The following is a 14,945-nucleotide window of genomic DNA, read 5'->3' as shown; positions in this document are numbered from 1 at the left end:
GCCTTCCACAGTTTTTGACTTCAGAAATGACTTCTTTCACAAAAATATGCAGAGCCCAAAAAGCAATTTATAGTTTGCTCACTGGAGCAGTGAATTTATGAAATCGACAGACTTTCATTTTCTTGCTGTGAAAGACAGACTTTGTTCTCCTTGATGAATTTACCTATTATCTCACTCTCTGCCCAGAAGAATTCTCAGCATCTGCTTTAACAGACAGTCACAAGGACTGACAGGTAGAAACAGAAACATAGAGTCAGTGGAAAATGCCTTATCAGTGTACCCAACTGAAAGATACCTAGAAGCAAGGTTATGCAGCATCACTTTTTCCTCTGGTTTATGGAGTCTCAACAACCTTGTTTAGAATAGTGCTCATTTACATCCAGACAGTCATAACCATATTTAAATTTTTAATAAAAATAATTAAATACAGGATGTCAAATATATACTTACCTCTTTTTCAGTTACTTTGGATCCCTCTTTGCCCTCTGAATTCTCTGGAGACTAGAAAGAAAATATGGCAGTTAATTGATTTTGAATTGGAAAACACACATTACAGGGAGTTGTAAACAAAAACAAAAACAAAAAAGGCTGTTTCAATTCCCTAGGCCACATAAGGCAATAGATTTTTTTTGTAGGGAGAAAGTAGGTTTTAAAATATGTTTTACACACAGAGTATTTTTTTATCTGCATAACTGCTCTCTTTTTTTTTTTTTTTTAAATTGTGATTTGGGTGAAAGTTTACAGAGCAAATTCATTTTCCGTATAACAGTTCATACACATTTTGTTTCATGAGTTTGACTGCAATCCCCATAATCAATAGCTCTCTACTTTTAAAACGAGAGGTGAAAAGTGGGTATGAGGTCCTATTCTCAGTGTGCATTCACCCGAAACAATTTTCATCTATCTCCCACGACTCCACCCATGGTTGAAGAAGAGAGAACCAGAGTCAGTGTGAGAGATAATCTGGAATCTACCACATGCTTGTCACTTTTTTTCCTTGAAGACGAGGGCAGGAAGCTAGATGAGGCCAGGTCAACCAGGAAATGGATAATTTTATCCTCTACTTACCTACTTTTGGTTTCTAGCCCATTTCCTGGTATAATGACAAATTTATCATGGTTTATTATTTTTCCATTATCAACTCAAGCATCTCTACTCTACTCCAAGCCTGGGCCCGACAGCCAGGTGCCCTGCCACTTCCCTGATTTGTTTCTCAATGGTGATGTATCCCCTGAGGCAGCATCTATACCCATGCCCGGGACAGCCCTAACCTTACTCCTTTACCAGCTGCATATAATGACAAGGAAAAGACACTTAGATTTATATGGCATATCCCAATTTATTTTTACTGACTAAAGTGTTAATAAGACAAACAAGTGAAAAATTTAAACTTGTAAACACATTTTAAAACTGCATATAGCTGGAAAGTGAATACTCAAATCTCTATGGCACAAATGGGCAAAGATAAACATAAAGTTCCTATAAGGAAAAAGAACACACACAAATAGCAATCAGAGATTTGGTACATTTTTTAGCTTAGTAAAATTAAACAGCTATGAGGTAATACCTCATACTGATAAAATGTGAAAAAATTAACAAAAAACAAAACATAAAACCCCCTGTTGGTGAGGCTGGTGACACTGTTGATTAATACACTCTTTCCAAAGAACAATTTGGCAATGTGAAAAATACATACAGGACTACTCATGTAATGACCCACAATTTCAAATTTGGAAGGCTGTCAACCTTTCTTTAACACTTGAGCACTTTAAGCATGCACGACTATGGCTTCCAATAATGTTTATACTGGATACAAATTACTGGAAAAGAAAAAAATAGGAAAGACACTGTATAAAAAAAGAAGGTATACTAAAAACATTTATGCTTTTAGACAAATGAACGTAAGACCCTAGATATGAAGAGGTACAACTCAGGGCAAAGCTGGTTTCTTTTAAGCCGGACTTAAAGAAACTCTGTACAAATAAGGTTTTATTTGTCCTATTTATAATATCCACCACCTGGCTGTCCATTTGTGATACTGTAGTGGCTTGTATGTTACTATGATGCTAGGAGCTATGCTACCAGTATTTCAAATACCAGCAAGATCATCCACAGTGGATAGGTTTCATTAGAGCTTCTAGACTAAAAGTAGGAAGAATAGCCTCGTGATCTACTTCTGAAAATTAGCCACTGAAAACCTTATGGATCACAACAGAGTACTGCCCAATATAGTGATGGAAGATGAGCCTCCTAGACTGGAAGGCACTCACATAGCTGCTGAACAATGGATTTGAGCCTACCAATGACAGCGAAGATGGTGCAGGAAGAGGTGCCGTTTCGTTCTGTTGTACGTGGAGTCACCATGAGCTGCAGTGCAGCTGATTCAACAGCATCTAACAACATTTATAGTTCACAAAAGCTCCTTTAAGCAGTAAATAAGAGAAATGTTTAAATAAAATATGCATAAGTTAATGCAATGGATGGCAAAGTTATTGGGCTATGTGAATAATATGGAAAACCAAACCAAAAACAAACTCCCTGCCACTGAGTTGATTCTGACTCATAATGACCCTGTGACAGAACAGAACTGCCCATAGGTTTCTAAGGCTGTAAATCTTTACAGCCACATCTTTTATCCATGGCGCAGCTGGTGTAATTCAAACCAATCACCTTTTGGTTAGTAGCCAAATGCTTTAACCACTGTGAGCTCCTTACAAGGAAAATGTACATAAAATAATGCTAAATAAAAAAATTTAGATCATAAAATAGTATGTGCTAAAACGACAAGGAGGCCACATGTTCTGACCTCCTCTAACCCTACAAGGGGAAGGCAGGATTACCAGGAGTAACCCAAGGCCTATTACTGCAAGACCAAACATGCTGCCTCCCTCCAGCCCTTTCACCAATCGTTCCTCCCAAAGCACCCACCACCTCTCTCCTGGGTTCGATAATTCGCTGCAGTGGCCACACAGAACTCACAGATTACAGGGTTTATTAGGGAAGCACCAGGCTACAACTCAAGTTCAGGAAGAACGCTCAGTCTCTCTCCCAGCCCAACGTCCCTCAGCCAAAAGTCTCTCACAGTCTCTTTCCCAGCAGTGCTGGTCCCTCGGTGTCTCACTCAGCAATGCGTGTCTCTCGCGTCTCTTTCCCAGCAGCACGTGTCTCTTTCAGGGGCGCGTGTCTCTTTCAGCAGCACATCTTCCTCCACCAGCAGTCAGAGAGAGAGTTCTGCCTCCAGGAGGCCTCCTTTTGAGCCCGGAAGGGTGGTCAAACTAGCCAATCACAGCATCAGAACTCTAAGCACGTGAGAGAGAGTGGGCACCTCCCAGAACATTGTATTGTGCCACTCCCAACAGAAATAACCCAGGTGGATAGCCTCAGCAATCAGGGGCTGCTCAGTTGCTCATACAAAATCCCACCTTGGAGTTTACAAAGGCTTATGGGTAGAAAAGCCACACTAAGTAATTTACTACACCGCAGTATGTAAAACACAGGTCATAAATACATAAAGAGTATGTGAATCACAAAAGTTATCTTTCAAAGCAAAGGACAGAATGCTCCTTCTCTACTCCCCTGGGGCTGCCCGTGTTCACAATGCGTCATATCAATTCACCTCTCTGCAGGAACTCCATGCCCAAGATGTTTCATTTCCAAGATCAACCTTCTCTTCCCTCCTCCAGTGAACCTTCTCAATCATGAAGGGAAACAGAGCTTTCTCTTTTATGTTCCCCACTCTCTTGCACAGGAATGTCTGGTTCACAGAGCTTGTGTTAAGATGAGTTAGAAGAAAGAAAAACCTTAGAAAGTTTAAGCATATAAGGACAGTCCTCATGTGGGCCATTCAGCCTCACTCCCTTCCATGGCAACAAATTTGATCTTTCTGGTCACAAACTCTGTTGTCTAGGAGTGCTAGGCTTTCCCTCATACCTGTCAGGCTACTCACAGATTTCACTCCAGGTTATCCTCTGCCTGTAATCGATACATATTTAAAGCAGTGTTAAATAGCTATAATGATACTGATTGATGTTAATGACATCACTTTCAATATTCTTCATGCAGTGGATAGTGATAGGCAGTAAGACCAAGAGATCATTCTTTAAACACTGACCTAATCATGTTTGTAAAACCCATCCCACTGCCATCCAATCAGTTCCAACTCACAGTGACCCTACAGGACTGAGTATAACTGCCCCATAGGATTTCTAAGGCTGTAATCTTTATGGAAGCAGACTGCCACATCTTTTTCCCATGGAGCAGCTTGTTGGTTCAAACTGTCGACCTTTCTGTTAGCACTCGAGCACTTTAAGCACTGCACCACTATGGCTCCTAATAATGTTTATACTGGATACAAATTACTGGAAAAGAAAAAATAGAATGACACTGCATAAAAAAAGAAGGTATACTAAAAACATTAATGCTTTTAGACAAATGAACGTAAGACTCTAATGTGAAGAGGTACAACTCAGGGCAAAGCTGGTTTCTGTGGCAATCTTTCCACAAATGCTTTCTATTAGCAAGTGCATAACAAATTTGCACTTACGAAGAACTTATCTTTAGCCTGGCATCAGTGCAGTACTGTGGCATGAATGCAGGACATGGGGTCAGGACATCAGGTTTGACTATCAGCTCTGCACTTAGGGGGGCTACGTGATTTGGGTGATGACTTGATCACAGGGGCACAGTCTCTTCACCCATAAATGATAGATAATAATAATTTCTAACTCAAAAGGTCATGCTTATGATCACAGGAAACATCTCGCTTATGATCAAGTGGATTCATTTGCAGACTGTGAATTATTATAAAAATGTTAAGCCACTCCTCAGAAGGAAGGTTGGGCAATCTACTTCTGTAAAGACACTGCCTTGGAAACCCAAGGAGGGGTTGCTATGAGTCGCTATGCTGTCAACTTGACGGCAGTGAGTTTTTTTTTTTAGCAATAAAATGGCACAAGATCTTAATGAGTCAGATATATTCAACAGAGCCTAAAGTTGGACACATTTTTTTACATCCAGATTCCTTGCAACTTTGTTAGCTTTTCCCTCTAAGAGGTACTTTTATTTTTGGTTTATCTGTTAGTTTCTCATGCCTTTTAAGGTGTTGATTATATGAAGATAGAGCGTCCTGTCTGTTCACCACTGTGCATTGGCCCTATGCTTTGTTCCCTGTCCCTTCCATCACTTATGAAAAAGACAAAAAAAAAAAAAAAAAAAAATCTGCCCAATCAGATTCAAAATTTAAAAATAATAAAATAAGCAACACAAGTAGCTAACACTTAGAAAGCAGTATGATACTTAAAAAAGACACACCAAAAATCTAAGGACACAGAAAGTTTGAGAGCAAAAAGATGTTCAAAATGTATTAAAAAAACCAAACTCACTGCCCTTGAGCCAGATCCGACTTGCAGTGACCCCTCCCTCCTTGGGTTTCCGAGGTAGTATCACTACGGAAGTAGACTGCCCAATATTCCCTCTGAGGAGTGGCTGGTGAGTTTGAACGGCCAGCCTTCTGGTTAGAAGTCAAATGCCTTAGGTGCTATGCCATGAGAGCTCCCTTAAAAAATATACAGTTTAGTTAAAATTAACTAAAAACTATATACAACCCACGTACCTTTTTGTCTTTGTCATCAGGAGACTAGTTAAATACATTCGGTGTATTTATATAATTTTTATAACTTATATAATAAACAATATACAGCAGTGCAAACAGATGAACGCTGGATACACAAAACAATTAGACAAAAAATGCAAATCATGGCATGATTCTAATTAAACTTGAAAAACAAAGATATGTGGTAAACATATAAAGAGAAGCAAAAGAATAATATAAACAAAATCAAATTACAGGTTCTCTAGATGAGCAGTTGTTGTTGTTGTTATGTGCCGTCGAGTCCGGCCCGACTCATAGCGACCCCTCCTTGGGTTTCTGAGGCAGTATCACTATGGAAATAGATTGCCCCATCTTCCTTCCGAGGAGTGGCTGGTGGGTTTGAACCGCCAGCCTTCTGGTTAGCAGTCAAGTTCCTTAGCCACTATGCTACAGTTATTTGACTAGGTAAGAGAAAGGCATTCGTTATTTTTTATGCTTAAGCAAAATAGTGAGTATGTTTATTTATTATTGTTATTTAAACTGTATATATATATATGGTTGGGCAATCTACTTCCGTAGTGATACTGCCTCAGAAACCCAAGGATGGGTCGCTGAGTTGGGTCCAACTCAATGGCAAATAAGAACAACATCAAATATATATGTGTCTGTGTATGTCATATATAGATACTATATGTGAATGAATGGTATATCTTACATTAAAATGTCTTTAATTTTATAAAAAAATGTAAGAGGCTTTGAACAGGTAGTTGCTGTTGTTGTTAATTATAAATGCTGAAAATGAAGTAGGCTCTTTGAAATACGAAAATTCAAAATGTTGATAAATTCTTGACAAGAGAGAGTAAAATAAGGAAACAAAGAATTATCAAAGATTGCTTAAAAATTAGCCCAGAAGGAAACAGAAAATCAAGAGATAAATAATGTAATAAGAAGTCAGGATCTATGGGGGATAAATTGAAAAATTCCACATATATACAGCAGACATCCCAGAAAGAGAACAGAGGTACGAGTAGAAAGAAAGGCAAAGATATAATGTCTGGATTTTTTCCCAAGTTGAAGTCATAAGTCTCCAAATTGCACGCTCATACTAACTAATAAATTAGAAAACAAAACAAACAAAAACACAAAGAGATATACTGTAATAAAACTATAGAATATCAAGGAAAATTAGAAAAATCTGAAGTTATTAAAGATGAAAGATTATTTACAAAGAATTACTTCATGCCAGCAGTTTAACATATAAGGAAATACAAAGTAATGTTCAAGAAGCAGGAAAAAGTAACTGTCAACCTAGAATTATATACCTAACTAAACTATCATTCAAAAGTGAGGGGAAAAAAGAAAGACATTTTATAACATAAATACTAAGAAAGTTTACCACCAACAGACTCGTTCTTTCAACAAAGACCTAGTAGAAATTCAGCAATAAGAAAAATGAATCTAGCTGAAGGAATGGATATAAGAATGTATTAAATATATTGGTAAAAACAGGAGGATACAGCTTGGTTTAAAATCAGGAAGGGTGTGTGTCAGAGTTGTATCCTTTTACCATACTTATTAAATCTGCATGCTAAGCAAATACTACGAGAAGCTGGGCAATATGAAGAAGAACATGGCATCAAGACTGAAAGAAGACTCATTAACAACCTGCAATACGCAGATGACACAACCTTGCTTGCTGAAAGTGAAGATGACTTGAAGCACTTACTGATGAAGATTAAAGATTACAGTCTGCAGTATGGATTACACCTCAACATAAAAAAAAAAAGAAAATCCTCACAAGTGGACCAATAAGCAGCATCATGATAAATGGAGAAAAGATTGAAGTTGTCAAAGATTTCATTTTACTTGGATCCACAATCAACATCCATGGAAGCAGCAGTCAAGAAATCAGACATTGTACTGCACTAGGCAAAACTGCTGAAAAACACGTGTTTAAAGTGATGAAGAGCAAAGATGCCACTTTGAAAACTAAGGTGCACCTAACCCAAGCCATGGTATTTTCAATAACCTTATATGCACGTGACAGTTGGGCAATAATAAAGAAGGAAGATCAAAGAAGAGCTGATGTTTCTGAATTGTGGTGTTGTCAAAGAACACTGAAAATACCATGGAATTCCAGAAGAATGAACAAATCTGTCCTGGAAGAAGTGCAATCAGAATACTCCTTGGAAGCGAGAATGGCTAGACTTCGTCTCATCAATTTTGGTCACGTTGTCAGAAGGGATCATTCACTGGAGAAAGATATCATGCTTGGTAAACTGGCGGGTCAGTGAACAGGGGTGACCCTCAACAAGATTGACACAGTGGCTACAATGATGGACTCAAGCATAGCAAGGATTGTGAGGCCGAGGCAGGACCAGGTAGTGTGTCATTCTGTTTTACATAGGGTCACTATGAGTCGAAGATGACTTGGCAGCATTTAACAACAACAACACAATGAACTATAAATAATTGTTATTGTTGTTAGGTACCACAGAGTCACTTTTGATTCATAGGGACCCTATGTAAAACAGATTGAAACACTGCTTTGTCCTGTGCCATCCTCACAATTGCTGCTACCTTTGAGCTCACTGTTGTAACCACTATGTCAACCTTGCTGTTTGCTGATCTTTACTTTATCAAGCACGATGTCCTTCTCCAGGAATTGCTTCCTCTTCATAACATGTCCAAAGCACATGAGACGATGTCTCACCATCCTCACATCTAAGGAACATTCTGGCTGTATTTCTTCCAAGACAGATTTGTTCATTCCTCTGGCAGTTCATTCAATATTTTTCACACACACCATAATGCAAAGGTATCAATTCTTCTTTGTTTTTCCTTATTATAACCATCTACTTTTGCATGCATATGAGGCAACTAAAAATACCACGGCTTGGGTCAGATAAATTTTAGTCATCCTGATGCTATTCATAAGATTAACACTGGCTAAATTTCAGAAGTAGATCTCCAGGTCCTCCTTCCTAGTCTGTCTTAGTCTGGAAGCTCTATTAAACATGTCCACCATGGGTGACCCTGCTAGTAGTATTTGAAACACTGGTAGCATAGCCTCCATTACAGCAACATGCAAGCACCACTGTAAGGCAAACTCAGAGATGAAAGGTGGCTATAAATAATTCTACCTATTTTTTGTGTATATTAAAAAAAAACTCAATATATATCAATGCCCTATAAAAATATAATGCAAGCCACATATGTAATTTAAAATTTTCTAATAGCCACATTAAAAAAAGTAAACAGAAACAGGTGGAATTAATTTTAATAATACATTTTATTTAATTGAATATATCTAAAATGTGCTCAATAGGAAAATTTTATAATACTGTAAATGTGTTTAAGGCACTCTAGTGGTGCCATGATTAAGACATCAAACGATTGGTGGTTCAAACCCACCAACCACTCCTTGGAAGGAAGGCTGGGCAATCTACTTCTGTAGTGATACTGCCTTGGAAACCCAAGGAGGGGTCACTATGAGTTGGATCGACTTGACAACAGTAAGTTTGTTTTTCTTTTGGTTAAACCCAATAGGGGTTGAATCAGAACTGACTTGATGAAAATACCACAGGTTTGGTTTGGTTCGGTAAATGTGTTTATTGTGAAAACAATGTGCCCTAAAAAGAAATAGTAAAACATACCAACTTTCAAATTAAAATTTCAAAAAAAAACCAAACAAAGTTAAGAAAAATGTGATGATAATACCTGAAGTAAAGAAACTGAGAAATATGAAAATATACCAATTGCCTAATTAATTCATAAAATGGACTTTAAAAATTCTCATAGACAAGCATCTGGATTCAAGAAAAGAAGTTGGAATAGATTACATGAAATTTAAAAGTTTTGAAAACTCTATGCACAGGTGCAAGGAAATAAATATGAAATCTGAGTACAACAGAGGTTTTTTTTTGTCATAAAATATTAAGTAGATGTGGTAGTTATGTTTTTGTGTCAACTTGGCTGGGCCTGGGTGAGTGGCTGGGCAGCTGGTGGTAGTTATTCCCCATGATGAGACTGGCAATCAGCTCCATGGTGGGAACTACCAAAAGCAGCTGAGTAGCTGCTTTGGGTGTGTGGTCTGCTTCCCAGACATAAGAAGCAGCTTTGGGAATGGTCTCTGGCTTATAGCACCTTGAACCTTGCATGTAGCCGTGTATTTGTTCAGCAGCCTGCCATGCTCTGCTGACCTTGGGACTTAGACTTAGACTTGAACCATGTGATTTGGTAATATTGGGACTGTGCCTTTTTATTTATCAACCTTGGGCTTGGCAGCCTCAGCAGCCAGTAGTGAAGAAAAGCCTCTAGCTTCAGTGGGCTGGGAGCTGGAGGCAGAGCTGAAGCCCAAGGCTGAGGGGCTTTCACTAAGCCCCTAGAGCTTGGCACTTTGAACTTGAATTTAAAGCCGCCAAACTGTAAGAGAATAAATTCCTGTTTGTTAAGGACATCCCATTTGTGGTATATTCTTGTCAGAGCAGCACTAGGTAACCAGAACAGTAGACAAATTATTGGACCACTAACCATGAGAAAAAGTGAAATTTTTAATTACAAAAGAATACATCATTTAACATGAAAATTATTAGTGATATATTCTACAGGCTTTTTTGTACTAAATCTTCAAAATCTAGCATGTGTTTTCACTTACAGCACATCTCCATTCAAATGCTAAATTTACACTGGCAATAACCAGATTTGTATTTGTTGTTGTTGTTGTGTGCCATCCTGTCAGACCTGACTCATAGCGACCCCTCCTTGGGTTTCCAAGGCGGTATCACTACGGAAGTAGATTGTCCAACCTTCCTTCTGAGGAGTGGCTGGTGGGTTTGAACTTCCAGCCTTCTGGTTAGCAGTCAAGTGCTTTAGGCACTATGCTACCAGAGCTCCTATATTTCATAAAATTTACAGAAGTCCTACATATCTAGGTTGTTGCAAACATATTTAAAAATTTTAAACTAGATCTAATATCAATTTTAAAGTTTAAATTGATTATAATAAAATAAAAAATTTAATTCCTTAGTCTTTGTAAGTGCAGCTAGTGACTACCAAAGTGGACAGCACAGATTAGGGCTATAACCACCAAAAAAAACATGTATTGGAAGGATACATACCAAATTCATGATAATGGTTACCTCTTGAGAGGTTGACAAAGGGGGCTAAGGAGATGTTTTGAAGGAAACTTGATTTTAATGTTTAAAAAAAAATCTGAAGCAAATATGATGAAATGTCCAATTTTTAATGTTAACTCTGAATGGTGGGTAAGTAAGTACATTATTTCCTGTATTAAGTGTTTTTCCAAATAAAAAAACATTATCAATGTTATCGAAATCCATTTTAACAATGCCATTATCTGTTCCTTAATACAAACTCTATGACAAGGTTTACTCATAGCATTTGATTTATTTCTTAAATGTCCTGTGAATCTTGTTACTATACTGCCTCCTCCTTTTCTGTCCAAGATATATAATTCATAATGGCTTCACTTATGCTGATGTGAAGGACCTGGAGTTGGCCAAGACAGGAAGCCAAGAGTACTACAAACACTGATTCAGAACTTCTAGGAGAGCTGGAAAGGAGCAAGGATTCCTTCAGCAGCCGTCTAACTGTTTTATCTCCATTCTTAACACAAAGAACGTTTGGGTCCTGAATCTGCAGGACATAAAGTGTACTAAAGCAGACACACCTACATTTTCCTTAAGACTAAATCAGGACTAAACAGCCATTATCAGGAAACCAAGAAAAGAAACTTCCAATTTTAATTTCATTGATAATCTACAAGGAATCAAAAGGAAAAATCACCCAATTGCTTAACTTTACTTCCAGGAAACATGGTTATCACACGTTATAGAGGGGCACTGTAGGGAGCTCTGGTAGCATAATGGCTAAGACGCTTGCTTGCTAACCAGACGGCTGGCGGTTCAAACCCACCAGTCACTCCTCGGAAGGAAGCTTGGGCAATCCTACTTCCATAGTGATACTGCCTCGGAAACCCAGGAGGGGTCGCTATGAGTCGGGTTTGACTCAATGGCACATAACAACAACAACAACGTGGGGGTAAGAAACAAGCCCAATTCTTTCCCTCCAAACTCAGGAAGGGATTAGAGAAGACAGGAAAATCCTTACGTCCCTCAAGAGTTACGCCAGCCCAAGAGCAGCTTGGGAACAGCTCTAGATGACATCCCATTGCCATCAAGTTGATTCTGACTCATAATACATCTATAGGACAGAAGAGAACTGCCCCAAAGGGTTTCCCAAACTGTAATTATGGGAATAGATCACTAGGTCTTTTCTCCCCGTGGAGCGGCTGGTGGGTTAGCAGCCAACAGCTTAATGACTGTGCCACCAGGGCTCCTAGAAGGTATAGGCCTATTGATCTGTCACTGATAGGAACATATGTTGAGGGCATGGCAGGAAGCCGAGAAGGGAAGCCTCCGCATTCCTGGTGCCATACTCCTCCTTCAGCCACATGAGAAGGAAAAAGGAGGCTCAGGGCTCTTGAGCTGCATTATTCTTACATTAAGTTCCAAAAAAGTCTTTATTGGTAAGCATAGGTTCTTGGAGTTTTACTTCTAAGATCTAAAAAGTGGTAAGTGCTAATAATGGCTATAATTTAAGTGAATTATTTGAGGGCCTAAAAACTTAATAAACTTAAGTAACCATCTGCCAGCAGCCACAAAACAAATACAATCCTAATTCCTGGGTCATCCATGCTAATGTGGAAAAGCCAGGATTAGACATAAATGCAAATAAACTAACAAATTATTTATCCTGGGAAATGTATGACTTTGGAGTGATTTTTCTGTAATTTGCTGCACATTACACTAATTTTAAAATTAATTTGCATTTTCTGTTACAAGGCCAAAGCTGGAAAAAAGAAAGCAAACACAGTCAGCTTGTTAGGGGAAGAAAAACATTCTGGGCCAAAAATTCAAATAGCCCATAAAATGAAAGACTAAAATATGCTTATACCACTGTCACTCTCCTGTTAAAAATCACACATAACTCACCAACTTGATTAACACAAGGTTAATTTCCCACACAAATAACTTGTCCATAAAATTGCATTATTTTTCAAAATAACAAGTACTACTTAACTTCAAATATGTGACACAGGAAATAGACAATGAAAATCTGACCTAAATTCACAAAGACCATACACATAACATTAGGATGGCTGTTTTCCATTCCTCCTGTAGCTTATAGTTGGGATTCCTCAATACTGCACTGCTTTTTAAAGTAATTTTTTAAAACCTGATACTGGAGTTGAGAGCACATCCAGAGATTAATAATCACTCATATATTACTTTATTTTTACCACTTCTTTCTCTGCTTAGTCTTATTAATTTTATCAGGTGACTTCCATAAATCCAAATCATATGGATTAAGGTTTTTGCAGGCCAGTATGTCTTCTCCAAACAATGTTTTGTTATTCAAAATAAAGTAACTGAGTGAGCATTCTACTTTCAAAGACGCTGGATGAACTGAAATAAACAGCAATGCTGTCTTTCCTAAGGCATACTTTAACAGGAAAATGTACCACATCTTACTCATGTATAAAAGAAAACTGATCTTTAAGACATTATGCTGGGAGAAATCAAAAGGACAAATATTGTATGAACTCACTTACATGAAACAGCTAGAATAGGCAAGCATATAGAGATCAAGGGAGCTCTGGTGGTGCAGTGCCTAAGGCATATGACTACTAACCAGAAGGCTGGCAGTTCAAACCTACCAGCCACTCCTCGAAAGGAAGGCTGGGCAATCTTCCAAAGAGAATCTGCCTCGGAAACCCAAGAAGGGGTCTCTATGAATCGGGTCCGACTCGATAAAAGTGATCTTGGTTTTTGGTTTTGGGTGTAGGGATCAAAATTTATTAGTGATTGTCAGGGGTGCATGAGAGGGAGGGTGGCAAGAAAGACACAATGCTTAGGGGACACTGAGGGTCTTTTATGGGTGGTGGAAAAATTCAGGAATGGCTAATGGAAATTACATCATGATGAATGTAATTAACATCATTGAACTGTCCATGTGAAAAATATAGCAGACATGAGAAATGTTTCGTTACCTATATAGTTACCACAACAAAAAAATAAAAAAAAAGATAATTGACAATAAAGAAAAATCCATGTTCAAGTATGTTCAATGAAACTTTCTTGGGGTAAATACATATATTCAATAATTGGAGTATATTTTTAATAATAAATAATTTTACACATCTTGTTGGTCTGAGTTGCCTCTTTCACTTGGGTAATATGCTGTAGTTTTGTATGGATGGGATCATGGAGAAAGCACCTGCTGAGGCCAGAAGTCTGAATTCCAGTCTGGCTCCCACATGATTTCCCTAAGCCTGAGTTTCTTGAGTAAAATGAAGAAGATGGACCCAAAGATCACTTGTCTGACTTACTTAGTTGCTTGTGTACTCATTTACCACACTACAGAAGTGTCTTGTGTATATTATAGCAATTCCTGAAAGTGGGGTCTTAGAAAGGATAAGGGAAGGTTCTTGAGGAATAACAATAATAAACATGTACGTCACAGTTATGTGCAGGGCAATGATCTAAGTATGAGCCTTACACATAGCAGCACATCTAATCCTCACCACAACCCTATCAGGTTGGTAAATAATATCATGCCCATTTTATAAATGAGGAAAATCCAAAGCATAAGTAATGTTACTGTAGTTGTTAGGTGTCATTGAGTTAGCTCTAACTGATAGCGACGCTATGTGCAACAGAACAAAACACTGCCTGGTGCTGTGCCAGCCTCACAGTCCTTGTAGCCTCTGTGTCAAACCATCTTGTTGAAAGCCTTCCCCTTTTTCACTGACCCTCCACTTTACCAACTATGATATCCTTCTCCAGGGAACAGTCCCTTCTGACAACATGACTAAACTAAGTGAGATGAAGTCTGGCCATTCTAGCTTCCAAGGAGAACCTGCTGCACTTCTTACAGGACAGATTTGTTAGTTCTTTTGGCAGTCAGTCCATGGTACTTTGAGAATTCTTTGCCAACACCACAACTCAAAAGCATCAACTCTTCTTCAGTCTTCCTTGTTCATTGTGCAGCTCTCACATGCATATGAGGTGAATGAAAATACTATGGCTTGGGTTAGGCTCACTTTAGTCTTCAAGGAGACATCTTTGCTCTTCAGCACTTGAAAGAGGCCTTTTGCAGCAGATTTGCCCAGTGCAATATGCCATCAGATGTCTGCAATATGCTGTCTGATGTCCTGACTGCTGCTTTCATTGGTGCTGATTGTGGAACTAAGTAGTATGAAATCTTTAACAACTTGAATCTTTTCTCCATTTATCACGATGCTGCTTATTGGTCCAGTTGTGAGGATTTT

This window comes from Orycteropus afer, unplaced genomic scaffold (genome assembly GCF_000298275.1).
Source record: "Orycteropus afer afer isolate SDZICR_OR568_19922 unplaced genomic scaffold, OryAfe1.0 scaffold00011, whole genome shotgun sequence".
NCBI classification, from domain to species: Eukaryota; Metazoa; Chordata; class Mammalia; order Tubulidentata; family Orycteropodidae; genus Orycteropus; species Orycteropus afer.
This window is presented reverse-complemented; position numbering follows the sequence as displayed.